This window comes from Petromyzon marinus (genome assembly GCF_048934315.1).
Source record: "Petromyzon marinus isolate PM22_M1 ecotype Great Lakes invasive population chromosome 70 unlocalized genomic scaffold, UKy_Petmar_22M1.pri1.0 chr70_unloc.1, whole genome shotgun sequence".
NCBI lineage: Eukaryota > Metazoa > Chordata > Hyperoartia > Petromyzontiformes > Petromyzontidae > Petromyzon > Petromyzon marinus.
In genome coordinates this window covers 1593525-1608287 of record NW_027422603.1, presented here as the reverse complement: position 1 = coordinate 1608287, position 14763 = coordinate 1593525, and the positions used below count along the sequence as shown (strand labels likewise).

At 39.8% G+C, this 14763-nt stretch overlaps 14 non-coding genes across 14 annotated transcripts; 7 read left to right on the top strand and 7 right to left on the bottom strand.

Annotated features, from left to right (window-relative positions):
* Positions 1–46: 46 nt before the first annotated feature.
* Positions 47–118, bottom strand: TRNAD-GUC (transfer RNA aspartic acid (anticodon GUC)). Its single transcript has one exon. It is a non-coding gene; the product is annotated as a tRNA-Asp (tRNA).
* A 789-nt stretch (positions 119–907) lies between these two features.
* On the bottom strand, positions 908–981 carry TRNAD-GUC (transfer RNA aspartic acid (anticodon GUC)). The gene has a single exon. It is a non-coding gene; the product is annotated as a tRNA-Asp (tRNA).
* Positions 982–1534: 553 nt separating this feature from the next.
* TRNAD-GUC (transfer RNA aspartic acid (anticodon GUC)) lies at positions 1535–1606 on the bottom strand. The gene has a single exon. It is a non-coding gene; the product is annotated as a tRNA-Asp (tRNA).
* A 242-nt stretch (positions 1607–1848) lies between these two features.
* TRNAD-GUC (transfer RNA aspartic acid (anticodon GUC)) lies at positions 1849–1920 on the bottom strand. Its single transcript has one exon. It is a non-coding gene; the product is annotated as a tRNA-Asp (tRNA).
* A 242-nt stretch (positions 1921–2162) lies between these two features.
* TRNAD-GUC (transfer RNA aspartic acid (anticodon GUC)) lies at positions 2163–2234 on the bottom strand. Its single transcript has one exon. It is a non-coding gene; the product is annotated as a tRNA-Asp (tRNA).
* Positions 2235–2712: 478 nt separating this feature from the next.
* Positions 2713–2784, bottom strand: TRNAD-GUC (transfer RNA aspartic acid (anticodon GUC)). The gene has a single exon. It is a non-coding gene; the product is annotated as a tRNA-Asp (tRNA).
* A 240-nt stretch (positions 2785–3024) lies between these two features.
* Positions 3025–3098, bottom strand: TRNAD-GUC (transfer RNA aspartic acid (anticodon GUC)). The gene has a single exon. It is a non-coding gene; the product is annotated as a tRNA-Asp (tRNA).
* Positions 3099–3338: 240 nt separating this feature from the next.
* Positions 3339–3410, top strand: TRNAD-GUC (transfer RNA aspartic acid (anticodon GUC)). Its single transcript has one exon. It is a non-coding gene; the product is annotated as a tRNA-Asp (tRNA).
* Positions 3411–5372: 1962 nt separating this feature from the next.
* TRNAD-GUC (transfer RNA aspartic acid (anticodon GUC)) lies at positions 5373–5444 on the top strand. The gene has a single exon. It is a non-coding gene; the product is annotated as a tRNA-Asp (tRNA).
* Positions 5445–10606: 5162 nt separating this feature from the next.
* Positions 10607–10678, top strand: TRNAD-GUC (transfer RNA aspartic acid (anticodon GUC)). Its single transcript has one exon. It is a non-coding gene; the product is annotated as a tRNA-Asp (tRNA).
* Positions 10679–10920: 242 nt separating this feature from the next.
* Positions 10921–10992, top strand: TRNAD-GUC (transfer RNA aspartic acid (anticodon GUC)). Its single transcript has one exon. It is a non-coding gene; the product is annotated as a tRNA-Asp (tRNA).
* Positions 10993–11231: 239 nt separating this feature from the next.
* On the top strand, positions 11232–11303 carry TRNAD-AUC (transfer RNA aspartic acid (anticodon AUC)). Its single transcript has one exon. It is a non-coding gene; the product is annotated as a tRNA-Asp (tRNA).
* A 1335-nt stretch (positions 11304–12638) lies between these two features.
* Positions 12639–12710, top strand: TRNAD-GUC (transfer RNA aspartic acid (anticodon GUC)). Its single transcript has one exon. It is a non-coding gene; the product is annotated as a tRNA-Asp (tRNA).
* Positions 12711–13575: 865 nt separating this feature from the next.
* TRNAD-GUC (transfer RNA aspartic acid (anticodon GUC)) lies at positions 13576–13647 on the top strand. The gene has a single exon. It is a non-coding gene; the product is annotated as a tRNA-Asp (tRNA).
* Positions 13648–14763: the final 1116 nt, after the last annotated feature.

Sequence of the window (14763 nt, the reverse complement as noted above, 5' to 3'; positions counted from 1 at the left end):
AACAATAAGGAGATGCAGTGGCCAAAACATTATTAAAAGAACTGTTCTCCCCGACGGGGAATTGAACCCCGGTCTCCCGCGTGACAGGCGGGGATACTAACCACTATACTATCGAGGACTCGCTCAAGATGTGGCTAATCATTGATTGAATGAAATTATAACAAGTATACATAAGTACGCCTTTTGGCGTCATCTGGTCGAGCACCAATTGGGTCGAGGCTCAAAAGAAAGCTGTCCCTTGGTGTGGACCAATCAGTTTCAAGGACAATGCATATATTATCATAGAATGTTTTCTGTTTGCATTTTGACTGCAGGTATTTTGGTTAATGCAGACATGATTCCTTGTAAAAAGGTTTTAGTTTTGTTGCCAGAAAAAAAGGGGAAAACCCTAATATTATAAGTATAAATAAACTCATATAGTGACTAAATATTCGCTTAAAATGAAGAGGGCTTCATCTGTAAAAGTTCAGTCTTTGAGAGCAGCAGGTTGCTTAACGTTTGGTGAAAAATCAGTGATTAAAGTCAACAGCAAGTCCTTTTAAATAGTCAGAACAATAGGGAGATCCTGTGGCCAAAGCGTTGTTAAAAGAGTCGTTCTCCCCGACAGGGAAATGAACCCCGGTCTCCCGCGTGACAGGCGCAGATACTAACCACTATATTATCGAGGACTCGCTCAAGATGTGGCTAATTCTTGATTGAATGAAATTATAACAAGTATAAAAACCTCATGTACTCAGTAAATAAACGCTTGAAATGAAAAAGGATTAATCTTTAAAAGTTCAGTATTTGAGAGCAGCAGGTTGCTTTACGTCTGGTGAAAATTCAATGATTAAATTCAACAGCAAGTCCTTTTAAATAGTGATAACAATAAGGAGATGTAGTGGCCAAAACATTATTAAAAGAACTGTTCCCCCCGACGGGGAATTGAACCCCGGTCTCCCGCGTGACAGGCGGGGATACTAACCACTATACTATCGAGGACTCGCTCAAAATGTGGCTAATTCTTGATTGAATGAAATAATACCAAGTGTAAATAAACTCATATAGTGAGTAAGTAATAGCTTGAAATGAAGAGGGTTTTATCTTAAAAAGTTCAGCTTTTGAGAGCAGTACGTTGTTTTAAGTTTGGTGAAAATTCAGTGAATAAAGTCCACAGCAAGTCATTTTAAATAGTCATAACTATGATAGCCAGTGGCCAAAACATTATTGAAAGAGTAGTGCTTCCCGATGGGGAATTGAACCCCACTCTCCCGCGTGACAGGCGCAGATACTAACCACTATATTATCGAGGACTCGCTCAAGATGTGGCTAATTCTTGATTGAATGAAATTATAACAAGTATAAAAAACCTCATGTACTCAGTAAACAAACGCTTGAAATGAAAAAGGATTAATCTTTAAAAGTTCAGTATTTGAGAGCAGCAGGTTGCTTTACGTCTGGTGAAAATTCAGTGATTAAATTCAACAGCAAGTTGTTTTAAATAGTAATAACAATAAGGAGATGCAGTGGCCAAAACATTATTAAAAGAACCGTTCTCCCCGACGGGGAATTGAACCCCGGTCTCCCGCGTGACAGGCGGGGATACTAACCACTATACTATCGAGGACTCGCTCAAGATGTGACTGATTCTTGATTGAATGAAATTATAACAAGTATAAAAAACCTCATGTACTCAGTAAACAAACGCTTGAAATGAAAAAGGATTAATCTTTAAAAGTTCAGTATTTGAGAGCAGCAGGTTGCTTTACGTCTGGTGAAAATTCAGTGATTAAATTCAACAGCAAGTTGTTTTAAATAGTAATAACAATAAGGAGATGCAGTGGCCAAAACATTATTAAAAGAACCGTTCTCCCCGACGGGGAATTGAACCCCGGTCTCCCGCGTGACAGGCGGGGATACTAACCACTATACTATCGAGGACTCGCTCAAGATGTGACTGATTCTTGATTGAATGAAATTATAACAAGTATAAAAAACCTCATGTACTCAGTAAATAAACGCTTGAAAGGAGAAAGGATTAATCTTTAAAAGTTCAGTCTTTGAGAGCAGTAGGTTGCTTTACGTTTGGTGAAAAATCAATGATTAATGTCAACAGAAAGTTGTTTTAAATAGTAATAACAATAAGGAGATGCAGTGGCCAAAACATTATTAAAAGAACCGTTCTCCCCGACGGGGAATTGAACCCCGGTCTCCCGCGTGACAGGCGGGGATACTAACCACTATACTATCGAGGACTCGCTCAAGATGTGGCTAATCATTGATTGAATGAAATTATAACAAGTATACATAAGTACGCCTTTTGGCGTCATCTGGTCGAGCACCAATTGGGTCGAGGCTCAAAAGAAAGCTGTCCCTTGGTGTGGACCAATCAGTTTCAAGGACAATGCATATATTATCATAGAATGTTTTCTGTTTGCATTTTGACTGCAGGTATTTTGGTTAATGCAGACATGATTCCTTGTAAAAAGGTTTTAGTTTTGTTGCCAGAAAAAAAGGGGAAAACCCTAATATTATAAGTATAAATAAACTCATATAGTGACTAAATATTCGCTTAAAATGAAGAGGGCTTCATCTGTAAAAGTTCAGTCTTTGAGAGCAGCAGGTTGCTTAACGTTTGGTGAAAAATCAGTGATTAAATTCAACAGCAAGTTGTTTTAAATAGTAATAACAATAAGGAGATGCAGTGGCCAAAACATTATTAAAAGAACTGTTCTCCCCGACGGGGAATTGAACCCCGGTCTCCCGCGTGACAGGCGGGGATACTAACCACTATACTATCGAGGACTCGCTCAAGATGTGACTGATTCTTGATTGAATGAAATTATAACAAGTATAAAAAACCTCATGTACTCAGTAAATAAACGCTTGAAAGGAGAAAGGATTAATCTTTAAAAGTTCAGTATTTGAGAGCAGCAGGTTGCTTTACGTCTGGTGAAAATTCAATGATTAAATTCAACAGCAAGTCCTTTTAAATAGTGATAACAATAAGGAGATGTAGTGGCCAAAACATTATTAAAAGAACTGTTCCCCCCGACGGGGAATTGAACCCCGGTCTCCCGCGTGACAGGCGGGGATACTAACCACTATACTATCGAGGACTCGCTCAAGATGTGGCTAATCATTGATTGAATGAAATTATAACAAGTATACATAAGTACGCCTTTTGGCGTCATCTGGTCGAGCACCAATTGGGTCGAGGCTCAAAAGAAAGCTGTCCCTTGGTGTGGACCAATCAGTTTCAAGGACAATGCATATATTTACTTAGTTACTCACTATATGAGTTTATTTACACTTACTATTATTTCATTCAATCAAGAATCAATCACATTTTGAGCGAGTCCTCGATAGTATAGTGGTTAGTATCCCCGCCTGTCACGCGGGAGACCGGGGTTCAATTCCCCGTCGGGGAGAACAGTTCTTTTAGTAATCTTTTGGCTACTATATCTCCTTATTGTTATCACTATTTAAAAGGACTTGCTGTTGAATTTAATCACTGAATTATCACCAGACGTAAAGCAACCTGCTGCTCCCAAAGACTGAACTTTTAAAGATTAATCCTTCTTCTTTTCAAGCGTTTATTTACTGAGTATATGAGGTTTTTTTATACTTCTTATAATTTCATTCAATCAAGAATCAGTCACATCCTGAGCGAGTCCGCGATAATACCGTGATAAGTATCCCCGCCTGTCACGCGGGAGACCAGGGTTCAATTACCCATCAGGGAGAACGACTCTTTTAATGATGTTTTGGCCACTGGCTATCATTGTTATGACTATTTAAAAGGACTTGCTGTTGACGTCACTTACCGATTGTTTTACCAAATGTAAAGCAACGTGCTGCCCTCAAAGGCTGAACTTTTTAAGATGAAGCCCTCTTCATTTCAAGAGATTACTTACTCACTATATGAGTTGTTTTATACTTGTTATAATTTCATTCAATCAAGAATCAGTCACATCCTGAGCGAGTCCGCGATAATATAGTGGCTAGTATCCCCGCCTGTTACGCAGGAGAGTGGGGTTCAATTCCCCATCGGGAAGCACTACTCTTTAAATAATGTTTTGGCCACTGGCTATCATTGTTATTACTATTTAAAACAACTTGCTGTTGACTTTAATCACTGATTTTTCACCAAACGTTAAGCAACCTGCTGCTCTCAAAGACTGAACTTTTACAGATGAAGCCCTCTTCATTTAAAGCGAATATTTAGTCACTATATGAGTTTATTTATACTTTTAATATTAGGGTTTTCCCCTTTTTTTCTGGCAACAAAACTAAAACCTTTTTACAAGGAATCATGTCTGCATTAACCAAAATACCTGCAGTCAAAATGCAAACAGAAAACATTCTATGATAATATATGCATTGTCCTTGAAACTGATTGGTCCACACCAAGGTACGGCTTTCTTTTGAGCCTCGGCCCAATTGGTGCTCGACCAGATGACGCCAAAAGGCGTACTTATGTATACCTGTTATAATTTCATTCGATCAAGAATTAGCCACATCCAGCGCGAGTCCTCGATAGTATAGTGGTTAGAATCCCCGCCTGTCACGCGGGAGACCGGTGTCCAATTCTCCGTCGGGGAGAACGGTTCTTAAAATAACGTTTTGGCCTCTGCATCTCCTTATTGTTATTACTATTTAAAACAACTTGCTGTTGACTTTAATCACTGATTTTTCACCAAACGTTAAGCAACCTGCTGCTCTCAAAGACTGAACTTTTACAGAGGAAGCCCTCTTCATTTTAAGCGAATATTTAGTCACTATATGAGTTTGTTTATACTTATAATATTAGGGTTGGCCCCATTTTTCTGGCAACAAAACTGAAACCTTTTTACAAGGAATCATGTCTGCATTAACCAAAATACCTGCAGTCAAAATGCAAACAGAAAACATTCTATGATAATATATGCATTGTCCTTGAAATTGATTGGTCCACACCAAGGGACGGCTTTCTTTTGAGCCTCGACCCAATTGGTGCTCGACCAGATGACGCCAAAATGCGTACTTATTTATACTTGTTATAATTTCATTCAATCAAGAATAAGTCACATCCTGAGCGAGTCCGCGATAATATCGTGGTTAGTATCCGCGCCTGTCACGCGGGAGACCAGGGTTCAATTACCCATCGGGGAGAACGACTCTTTTAATGATGTTTTGGCCACTGGCTATCATTGTTATGACTATTTAAAAGGACTTGCTGTTGACGTCACTTACCGAATTTTTACCAAATGTAAAGCAACGTGCTGCTACCAAAGGCTGAACTTTTTAAGATAAAACCCTCCTCATTTCATTAGATTAGTTACTCACTATATGAGTTTATTTACACTTACTATTATTTCATTCAATCAAGAATCAATCACATTTTGAGCGAGTCCTCGATAGTATAGTGGTTAGTATCCCTGCCTGTCACGCGGGAGACCGGGGTTCAATTCCCCGTCGGGGAGAACAGTTCTTTTAGTAATCTTTTGGCTACTATATCTCCTTATTGTTATCACTATTTAAAAGGACTTGCTGTTGAATTGAATCACTGAATTATCACCAGACGTAAAGCAACCTGCTGCTCCCAAAGACTGAACTTTTAAAGATTAATCCTTCTTCTTTTCAAGCGTTTATTTACTGAGTATATGAGGTTTTTTTTATACTTGTTATAATTTCATTCAATCAAGAATCAGTCACATCCTGAGCGAGTCCGCGATAATACCGTGGTAAGTATCCCCGCCTGTCACGCGGGAGACCAGGGTTCAATTACCCATCGGGGAGAACGACTCTTTTAATGATGTTTTGGCCACTGGCTATCATTGTTATGACTATTTAAAAGGACTTGCTGTTGACGTCACTTACCGATTGTTTTACCAAATGTAAAGCAACGTGCTGCCCTCAAAGGCTGAACTTTTTAAGATGAAGCCCTCTTCATTTCAAGAGATTACTTACTCACTATATGAGTTGTTTTATACTTGTTATAATTTCATTCAATCAAGAATCAGTCACATCCTGAGCGAGTCCGCGATAATATAGTGGCTAGTATCCCCGCCTGTTACGCAGGAGAGTGGGGTTCAATTCCCCATCGGGAAGCACTACTCTTTAAATAATGTTTTGGCCACTGGCTATCATTGTTATTACTATTTAAAACAACTTGCTGTTGACTTTAATCACTGATTTTTCACCAAACGTTAAGCAACCTGCTGCTCTCAAAGACTGAACTTTTACAGATGAAGCCCTCTTCATTTAAAGCGAATATTTAGTCACTATATGAGTTTATTTATACTTTTAATATTAGGGTTTTCCCCTTTTTTTCTGGCAACAAAACTAAAACCTTTTTACAAGGAATCATGTCTGCATTAACCAAAATACCTGCAGTCAAAATGCAAACAGAAAACATTCTATGATAATATATGCATTGTCCTTGAAACTGATTGGTCCACACCAAGGTACGGCTTTCTTTTGAGCCTCGACTCAATTGGTACTCGACCAGATGACGCCAAAATGCGTACTTATGTATACTTGTTATAATTTCATTCAATGAAGAATTAGCACATCCAGAGCGAGTCCTCGATAATATAGTGGTTAGTATCCTCGCCTGTCACGCGGGAGAGTGGAGTTCAATTCCCCTTCGGGAAGCACTACTCTTTTAATAATGTTTTGGCCACTGGCTATCATTGTTATGACTATTTAAAAGGAATAAAATAATAAATTGATAAAATAAAATAACAATAATATTCTCACGACGTTTCGGCCACAACACAAGCGGCCTTCATCAGGTGAAGGGAGCGAGACTGTCTGGTAGGACAGCGCTGGAGTGAGAGAGCCACGTTCAGATCACGGCTTTTAAGCTGTGTGAGAGGAACAAAGAGCCTTGACGAAGGAATTAGCATAAAATTTAGCATTGAAAAGGCTGAATGATTAGCTTGTGACTGGTCACAGAAATAGCTATGTTAAAAGTTAAAGCATACACATCCGCAGAGGCACCCATTGTTAAAAGGAATTAGCATAGAATTTAGCATTGAAATAGCTAAATTAAGGCATTCGCTTGTAACTGCTACAGAAATAGTTACGTTGAAGTCAGAGCATACACATTCACCGAGGCACTTAGTACAAATCAAAACAGGAGAATTTAGCATTGAAATAACTAGGCGAATTTAGCATGGAAATAACTGGGTGATTTGCTAGTGACTGGTCACAGAAATGACTACAAATCTGAGCTATTCACAGTACTATATAGTGAACCAATAAAAACTAAAATATAAATTACCTTCATGTTATCAATAAACTCTATATTCTCCAATCAGCTAAGCTACCAACCATAAGTCGTTATATAACACAATGCTATATGGCGAAAAAATGGGTGGATTCTTACCCTCAAATTTCCGTACCACGGATAGCTACGGGCCCCGTTCAGACGGACGAGTTCGTCCATGGTCGGAACAGAGGAGGGGGAGAGAGACAGCTGCGAAGCCCTAGTATACTCCATGTTGTAAACCATACCATTAACCGTGGTGTGAGAGGTATTAAGAGGCAATGCTGGCGAAAGAGCTGCGGTCTGAAGGTCATCGTAAAATTACAATTAATTAAGAACAGAAATGATTTAACACATCTTTCCAGTGGTTACTGAGCCTGAATCCATCTTCTCGGTTGAAATTGTCTCTGTGCTTGTATATGTGAATGGCCTCATGAACGAATCTCTCATGGTAGCCAGTTGGTTTGCAAAGAACCTCCGTCTTGGAGAAGTCAATGTCATGTGAGCCCACTGAATTGTAACAGTGATCTGCCACGGCAGAGGAGTTCGTCTTACCGTGTTTCAAGTCTGCTTTATGTTCGCGGATGCGATCCGAGATATGTCTTTTGGTTTCTCCAATGTAGCTACTACCACAGAGGCACTTTAGTTTGTCATCAACGTACCTCTTCCATAAGGTCAAGAACTACTCAACGATGGCAGCTATACAAAAATAAAAAGAGATCCCACCAACAGCCTGGTCACCAAAACGAACAAAATTATCTCTGATTCAACAGCATTAATTGATGAGAACAAACAGTTCTTGTTGAAACCCTCTGCTGCCAGACCACCAAGATTATATGGCCTTCCAAAGATACACAAAGAAGATACACCCCTTCGTCCCATCGTCTCTACTATCAGCTCCCCCACCTACAAACTGGCACGTTTTCTGGCTGATATACTGCGACCTTTCACTGGAAAAACCACCTCTGCGGTACTAAATTCTACTCACCTGGTATCGACAATCAAAGACATTTCCCTGTCCCCAAACGACCTGCTTGTCAGTTTTGATGTGGTGTCCTTGTTCACCAAAGTCCCGGTACCTGACACCATCGCTATCATTGAAGACCTGGTTCATCAAGGACTGCATACTGATGTACCCCCCCTGGTGAGACATTGCTTAACCAACACATACTTCACCTGGAATGGAACTTTCTACAAACAAACTGAGGGCACCCCAATGGGCTCCCCCCTATCTCCGGTTGTAGCCAACGTATTCATGGAAAAATTTGAAACTGACGCCATCCAGACTGCCACTCTACGCCCGACCTTATGGAAGAGGTACGTTGATGACACCTTTGTCATCTGGCCACATGGCCAGCCTGCTCTAGACCAATTCCGCGACCACATCAATTCCATACACCCAGCCATCAGATTTACCATGGAGGTCGAAAAAGATGGCAAACTACCCTTTCTGGATGTCTTAATTAAAAGGAGACATGATGGTTCAATGAGCCACTCTGTCTACAGGAAAGCTACCCATACAGATGCTTACTTGAAACCGGATTCCCACCACCATCCATCCCAGAAGAACTGCCTCATCAAGACTCTATACCATAGAGCCCAATGCATTTCCGACCAGGAACACATTACCAGTGAACTCAAACACGTACACCAGGCTCTCAGGGCTAATGGCTACTCCGACTACACAATCCGCAAAGCCATCACTCCAGTCATGAAGAAGGATCCTCTTGTGGAGCCACTCAAAACCATCACCTTACCCTACATTGCAGGGGTCACTAAAAAGATCTCCAAAATCCTGAATAAACACAAGATCCAGGTCCGATTCAACACAGTACACAAAATCCGTGATTTAGTTCCATCTGTAAAAGATGCTCTTCCAGACATACAGTACCCGGGCGTTTACAAACTAAAGTGCCTCTGTGGTAGTAGCTACATTGGAGAAACCAAAAGACATATCTCGGATCGCATCCGCGAACATAAAGCAGACTTGAAACACGGTAAGACGAACTCCTCTGCCGTGGCAGATCACTGTTACAATTCAGTGGGCTCACATGACATTGACTTCTCCAAGACGGAGGTTCTTTGCAAACCAACTGGCTACCATGAGAGATTCGTTCATGAGGCCATTCACATATACAAGCACAGAGACAATTTCAACCGAGAAGATGGATTCAGGCTCAGTAACCACTGGAAAGATGTGTTAAATCATTTCTGTTCTTAATTAATTGTAATTTTACGATGACCTTCAGACCGCAGCTCTTTCGCCAGCATTGCCTCTTAATACCTCTCACACCACGGTTAATGGTATGGTTTACAACATGGAGTATACTAGGGCTTCGCAGCTGTCTCTCTCCCCCTCCTCTGTTCCGACCATGGACGAACTCGTCCGTCTGAACGGGGCCCGTAGCTATCCGTGGTACGGAAATTTGAGGGTAAGAATCCACCCATTTTTTCGCCATATAGCATTGTGTTATATAACGACTTATGGTTGGTAGCTTAGCTGATTGGAGAATATAGAGTTTATTGATAACATGAAGGTAATTTATATTTTAGTTTTTATTGGTTCACTATATAGTACTGTGAATAGCTCAGATTTGTAGTCATTTCTGTGACCAGTCACTAGCAAATCACCCAGTTATTTCCATGCTAAATTCGCCTAGTTATTTCAATGCTAAATTCTCCTGTTTTGATTTGTACTAAGTGCCTCGGTGAATGTGTATGCTCTGACTTCAACGTAACTATTTCTGTAGCAGTTACAAGCGAATGCCTTAATTTAGCTATTTCAATGCTAAATTCTATGCTAATTCCTTTTAACAATGGGTGCCTCTGCGGATGTGTATGCTTTAACTTTTAACATAGCTATTTCTGTGACCAGTCACAAGCTAATCATTCAGCCTTTTCAATGCTAAATTTTATGCTAATTCCTTCGTCAAGGCTCTTTGTTCCTCTCACACAGCTTAAAAGCCGTGATCTGAACGTGGCTCTCTCACTCCAGCGCTGTCCTACCAGACAGTCTCGCTCCCTTCACCTGATGAAGGCCGCTTGTGTTGTGGCCGAAACGTCGTGAGAATATTATTGTTATTTTATTTTATCAATTTATTATTTTATTCTCATTCTACGTGACTTTACCGAAAGAACCAAAGAAGATGAATCATTGCAGTCACGAAAGCTTTAAATCGATATTTAAAAGGACTTGCTGTTGACATCACTTACTGAATTTTTACCAAATGTAAAGCAACGTGCTGCTCCCAAAGGCTGAACTTTTTAAGATTAATCCTTCCTCATTTCAAGTGTTTATATACTGAGTACATGAGTTTTTGTTATACTTGTTATAATTTCATTCAATCAAGAATTGGCCACATCTTGCGCGAGTCCTCGATAGTATAGTGGTTAGTATCCCCGCCTGTCACGCGGGAGACCGGGGTTCAATTCCCCGTCGGGGAGAACGGTTCTTTTAATAATGCTTTGGCCATTGCATCTCTTTATTGTTATTACTATTTAAAACAACTTGCTGCTGACTTTAATCACTGATTTTTTACCAAACCTTAAGCAACCTGCTGCTCTCAAAGACTGAACTTTTACAGATGAAGCCCTCTTCATTTTAAGCGTTTATTTACTGAGTACATGAGGTTTTTTATACTTGTTATAATTTCATTCAATCAAGAATTGGCCACATCTTGCGCGAGTCCTCGATAGTATAGTGGTTAGTATCCCCGCCTGTCACGCGGGAGACCGGGGTTCAATTGCCCGTCGGGGAGAACGGTTCTTTTAATAATGTTTTGGCCACTGGCTATCATTGTTATGACTATTTTATAGGACTTGCTGTTGACTTCACTTACTACATTTTTACCAAATGTAAAGCAACGTGCTGCTCCCAAAGACTGAACTTTTTAAGATAAAGCCCTCTTAATTTCAAGAGATTACTCAATCACTATATGAGTTTAATTACACTTGTTATAAATTCATTCAATCAAGAATTAGCCACATCCAGAGCGTGTCCTCGATAGTATAGTGGTTAGTATCCCCGCCTATCACGCGGGAGACCGGGGTTCAATTCCCTGTCGGGGAGAACAGTTCCTTTAATAATGTTTTGGCCACAGGATCTCCCTATTGTTATTACTGTTTAAAAGGACTTGCTGTTGACTTTAGTCACTGATTTTTCACCAAACGTTAAGTTTCTGCTGCTCTCAAAGACTGAACTTTTACAGATGAAGCCCTCTTCATTTAAAGCGAATATTTAGTCACTATATGAGTTTATTTATACTCATAATATTAGGGGTTTCCCCTTTTTTCTGGCAACAAAACTGAAACTTTTTACGAGGATTTATGTCTGCATTAACCAAAATACCTGCAGTCAAAATGCAAACAGAAAACATTCTATGATAATATATGCATTGTCCTTGAAACTGATTGGTCCACACCAAGGTACGGCTTTCTTTTGAGCCTCGGCCCAATTGGTGCTCGACCAGATGACGCCAAAAGGCATACTTATGTATACCTGTTATAATTTCATTCAATCAAGAATTAGCCACATCCAGTGCGAGTCCTCGATAGTATAGTGGTTAGAATCCCCGCCTGTCACGCGGGAGACCGGTGTCCAATTCTCCCTCGGGGAGAACGGTTCTTCAAATAACGTTTTGGCCACTGCATCTCCTTATTGTTATTACTATTTAAAACAACTTGCTGTTGACTTTAATCACTGATTTTTCACCAAACGTTAAGCAACCTGCTGCTCTCAAAGACTGCACTTTTACAGAGGAAGCCCTCTTCATTTTAAGCGAATATTTAGTCACTATATGAGTTTGTTTATACTTATAATATTAGGGTTGGCCCCATTTTTCTGGCAACAAAACTAAAACCTTTTTACAAGGAATCATGTGTGCATTAACCAAAATACCTGCAGTCAAAATGCAAACAGAAAACATTCTATGATAATATATGCATTGTCCTTGAAACTGATTGGTCCACACCAAGGGACGGCTTTCTTTTGAGCCTCGACCCAATTGGTGCTCGACCAGATGACGCCAAAATGCGTACTTATTTATACTTGTTATAATTTCATTCATTCAAGAATCAGTCACATCCTGAGCGAGTCCGCGATAATATCGTGGTTAGTATCCGCGCCTGTCACGCGGGAGACCAGGGATCAATTACCCATCGGGGAGAACGACTCTTTTAATGATGTTTTGGCCACTGGCTATCATTGTTATGACTATTTAAAAGGACTTGCTGTTGACGTCACTTACCGAATTTTTACCAAATGTAAAGCAACGTGCTGCTACCAAAGGCTGAACTTTTTAAGATAAAACCCTCTTCATTTCATTAGATTAGTTACTCACTATATGAGTTTATTTACACTTACTATTATTTCATTCAATCAAGAATCAAGCACATTCTGAGCGAGTCCTCGATAGTATAGTGGTTAGTATCCCCGCCTGTCACGCGGGAGACCGGGGTTCAATTCCCCGTCGGGGAGAACAGTTCTTTTAGTAATCTTTTGGCTACTATATCTCCTTATTGTTATCACTATTTAAAAGGATTTCTGTTGAATTTAATCACTGAATTATCACCAGACGTAAAGCAACCTGCTGCTCCCAAAGACTGAACTTTTAAAGATTAATCCTTCTTCTTTTCAAGCGTTTATTTACTGAGTATATGAGGTTTTTTTATACTTGTTATAATTTCATTCAATCAAGAATCAGTCACATCCTGAGCGAGTCCGCGATAATACCGTGGTAAGTATCCCCGCCTGTCACGCGGGAGACCAGGGTTCAATTACCCATCGGGGAGAACGACTCTTTTAATGATGTTTTGGCCACTGGCTATCATTGTTATGACTATTTAAAAGGACTTGCTGTTGACGTCACTTACCGATTTTTTTACCAAATGTAAAGCAACGTGCTGCCCTCAAAGGCTGAACTTTTTAAGATGAAGCCCTCTTCATTTCAAGAGATTACTTACTCACTATATGAGTTTTTTATACTTGTTATAATTTCATTCAATCAAGAATCAGTCACATCCTGAGCGAGTCCGCGATAATATAGTGGTTAGTATCCCCGCCTGTCACGCGGGAGACCGGGGTTCAATTGCCCGTCGGGGAGAACGGTTCTTTTAATAATGTTTTGGCCACTGGCTATCATTGTTATCACTATTTTATAGGACTTGCTGTTGACTTCACTTACTACATTTTTACCAAATGTAAAGCTCACGTGCTGCTCCCAAAGACTGAACTTTTTAAGATAAAGCCCTCTTAATTTCAAGAGATTACTTAATCACTATATGAGTTTAATTACACTTGTTATAATTTCATTCAATCAAGAATTAGCCACATCCAGAGCGTGTCCTCGATAGTATAGTGGTTAGTATCCCCGCCTGTCACGCGGGAGACCGGGGTTCAATTCCCTGTCGGGGAGAACAGTTCCTTTAATAATGTTTTGGCCACAGGATCTCCCTATTGTTATTACTATTTAAAGGACTTGCTGTTGACTTTAATCACTGATTTTTCACCAAACGTTAAGTTTCTGCTCCTCTCAAAGACTGAACTTTTAAAGATGAAGCTCTCTTCATTTCAAGATATTACTTACTCACTATATGAGTTTAATTACACTTGTTATAATTTCATTCAATCAAGAATTAGCCACATCTTGGTCGAGTCCTCGATAGTATAGTGGTTCAATTCCCCGTCGGAGAGATCAGTTCTTTTAATAATGTTTTGGCCACTGCATCTCCTTATTGTCATTACTATTTAAAAGGACTTGCTGTTGAATTTAATCACTAAATTTTCACCAGACGTAAAGCAACCTGCTGCTCTCAATAACTAAACTTTTAAAGATTAATCCTTCTTCATTTCAAGCGTTTATATACTGAGTAAATGAGTTTTTTATACTTGTTGTAATTTCATTCAATCAAGAATCAGTCACATCCTGAGCGAGTCTGCGATAATATAGTGGTTAGTATCCCCGCCTGTCACGCAGGAGAGTGGGGTTCAATTCCCCATCGGGAAGCACTACTCTTTTAATAATGTTTTGGCCACTGGCTGTCATTGTTATGACTATTTAAAATGACTTGCTGTTGACTTTATTCACTGAATTTTCACCAAACGTAAAGCAACGTGCTGCTCTCAAAAGCTGAACTTTTTAAGATAAAACCCTCTTCATTTCAAGCTATTACTTACTCACTAAATGAGTTTATTTACACTTGCTATTATTTCATTCAATCAAGAATTACCCACATTCTGAGCGGGTCCTCGATAGTATAGTGTTTAGTATCCCCGCCTGTCACGCGGGAGACCGGGGTTCAATTCCCCGTCGGGAAGAACGGTTCTTTTAATAATGTTTTGGCCACTGCATCTCCTTATTGTTCTGACTATTTAAAACAACTTGCTGTTGACTTTATTCACTGATTTTTCACCAAACGTTAAGCAACCTGCTGCTCTCAAAGACTGAACTTTTACAGAGGAAGCCCTCTTCATTTTAAGCGAATATTTAGTCACTATATGAGTTTATTTATACTTATAATATTAGGGTTTT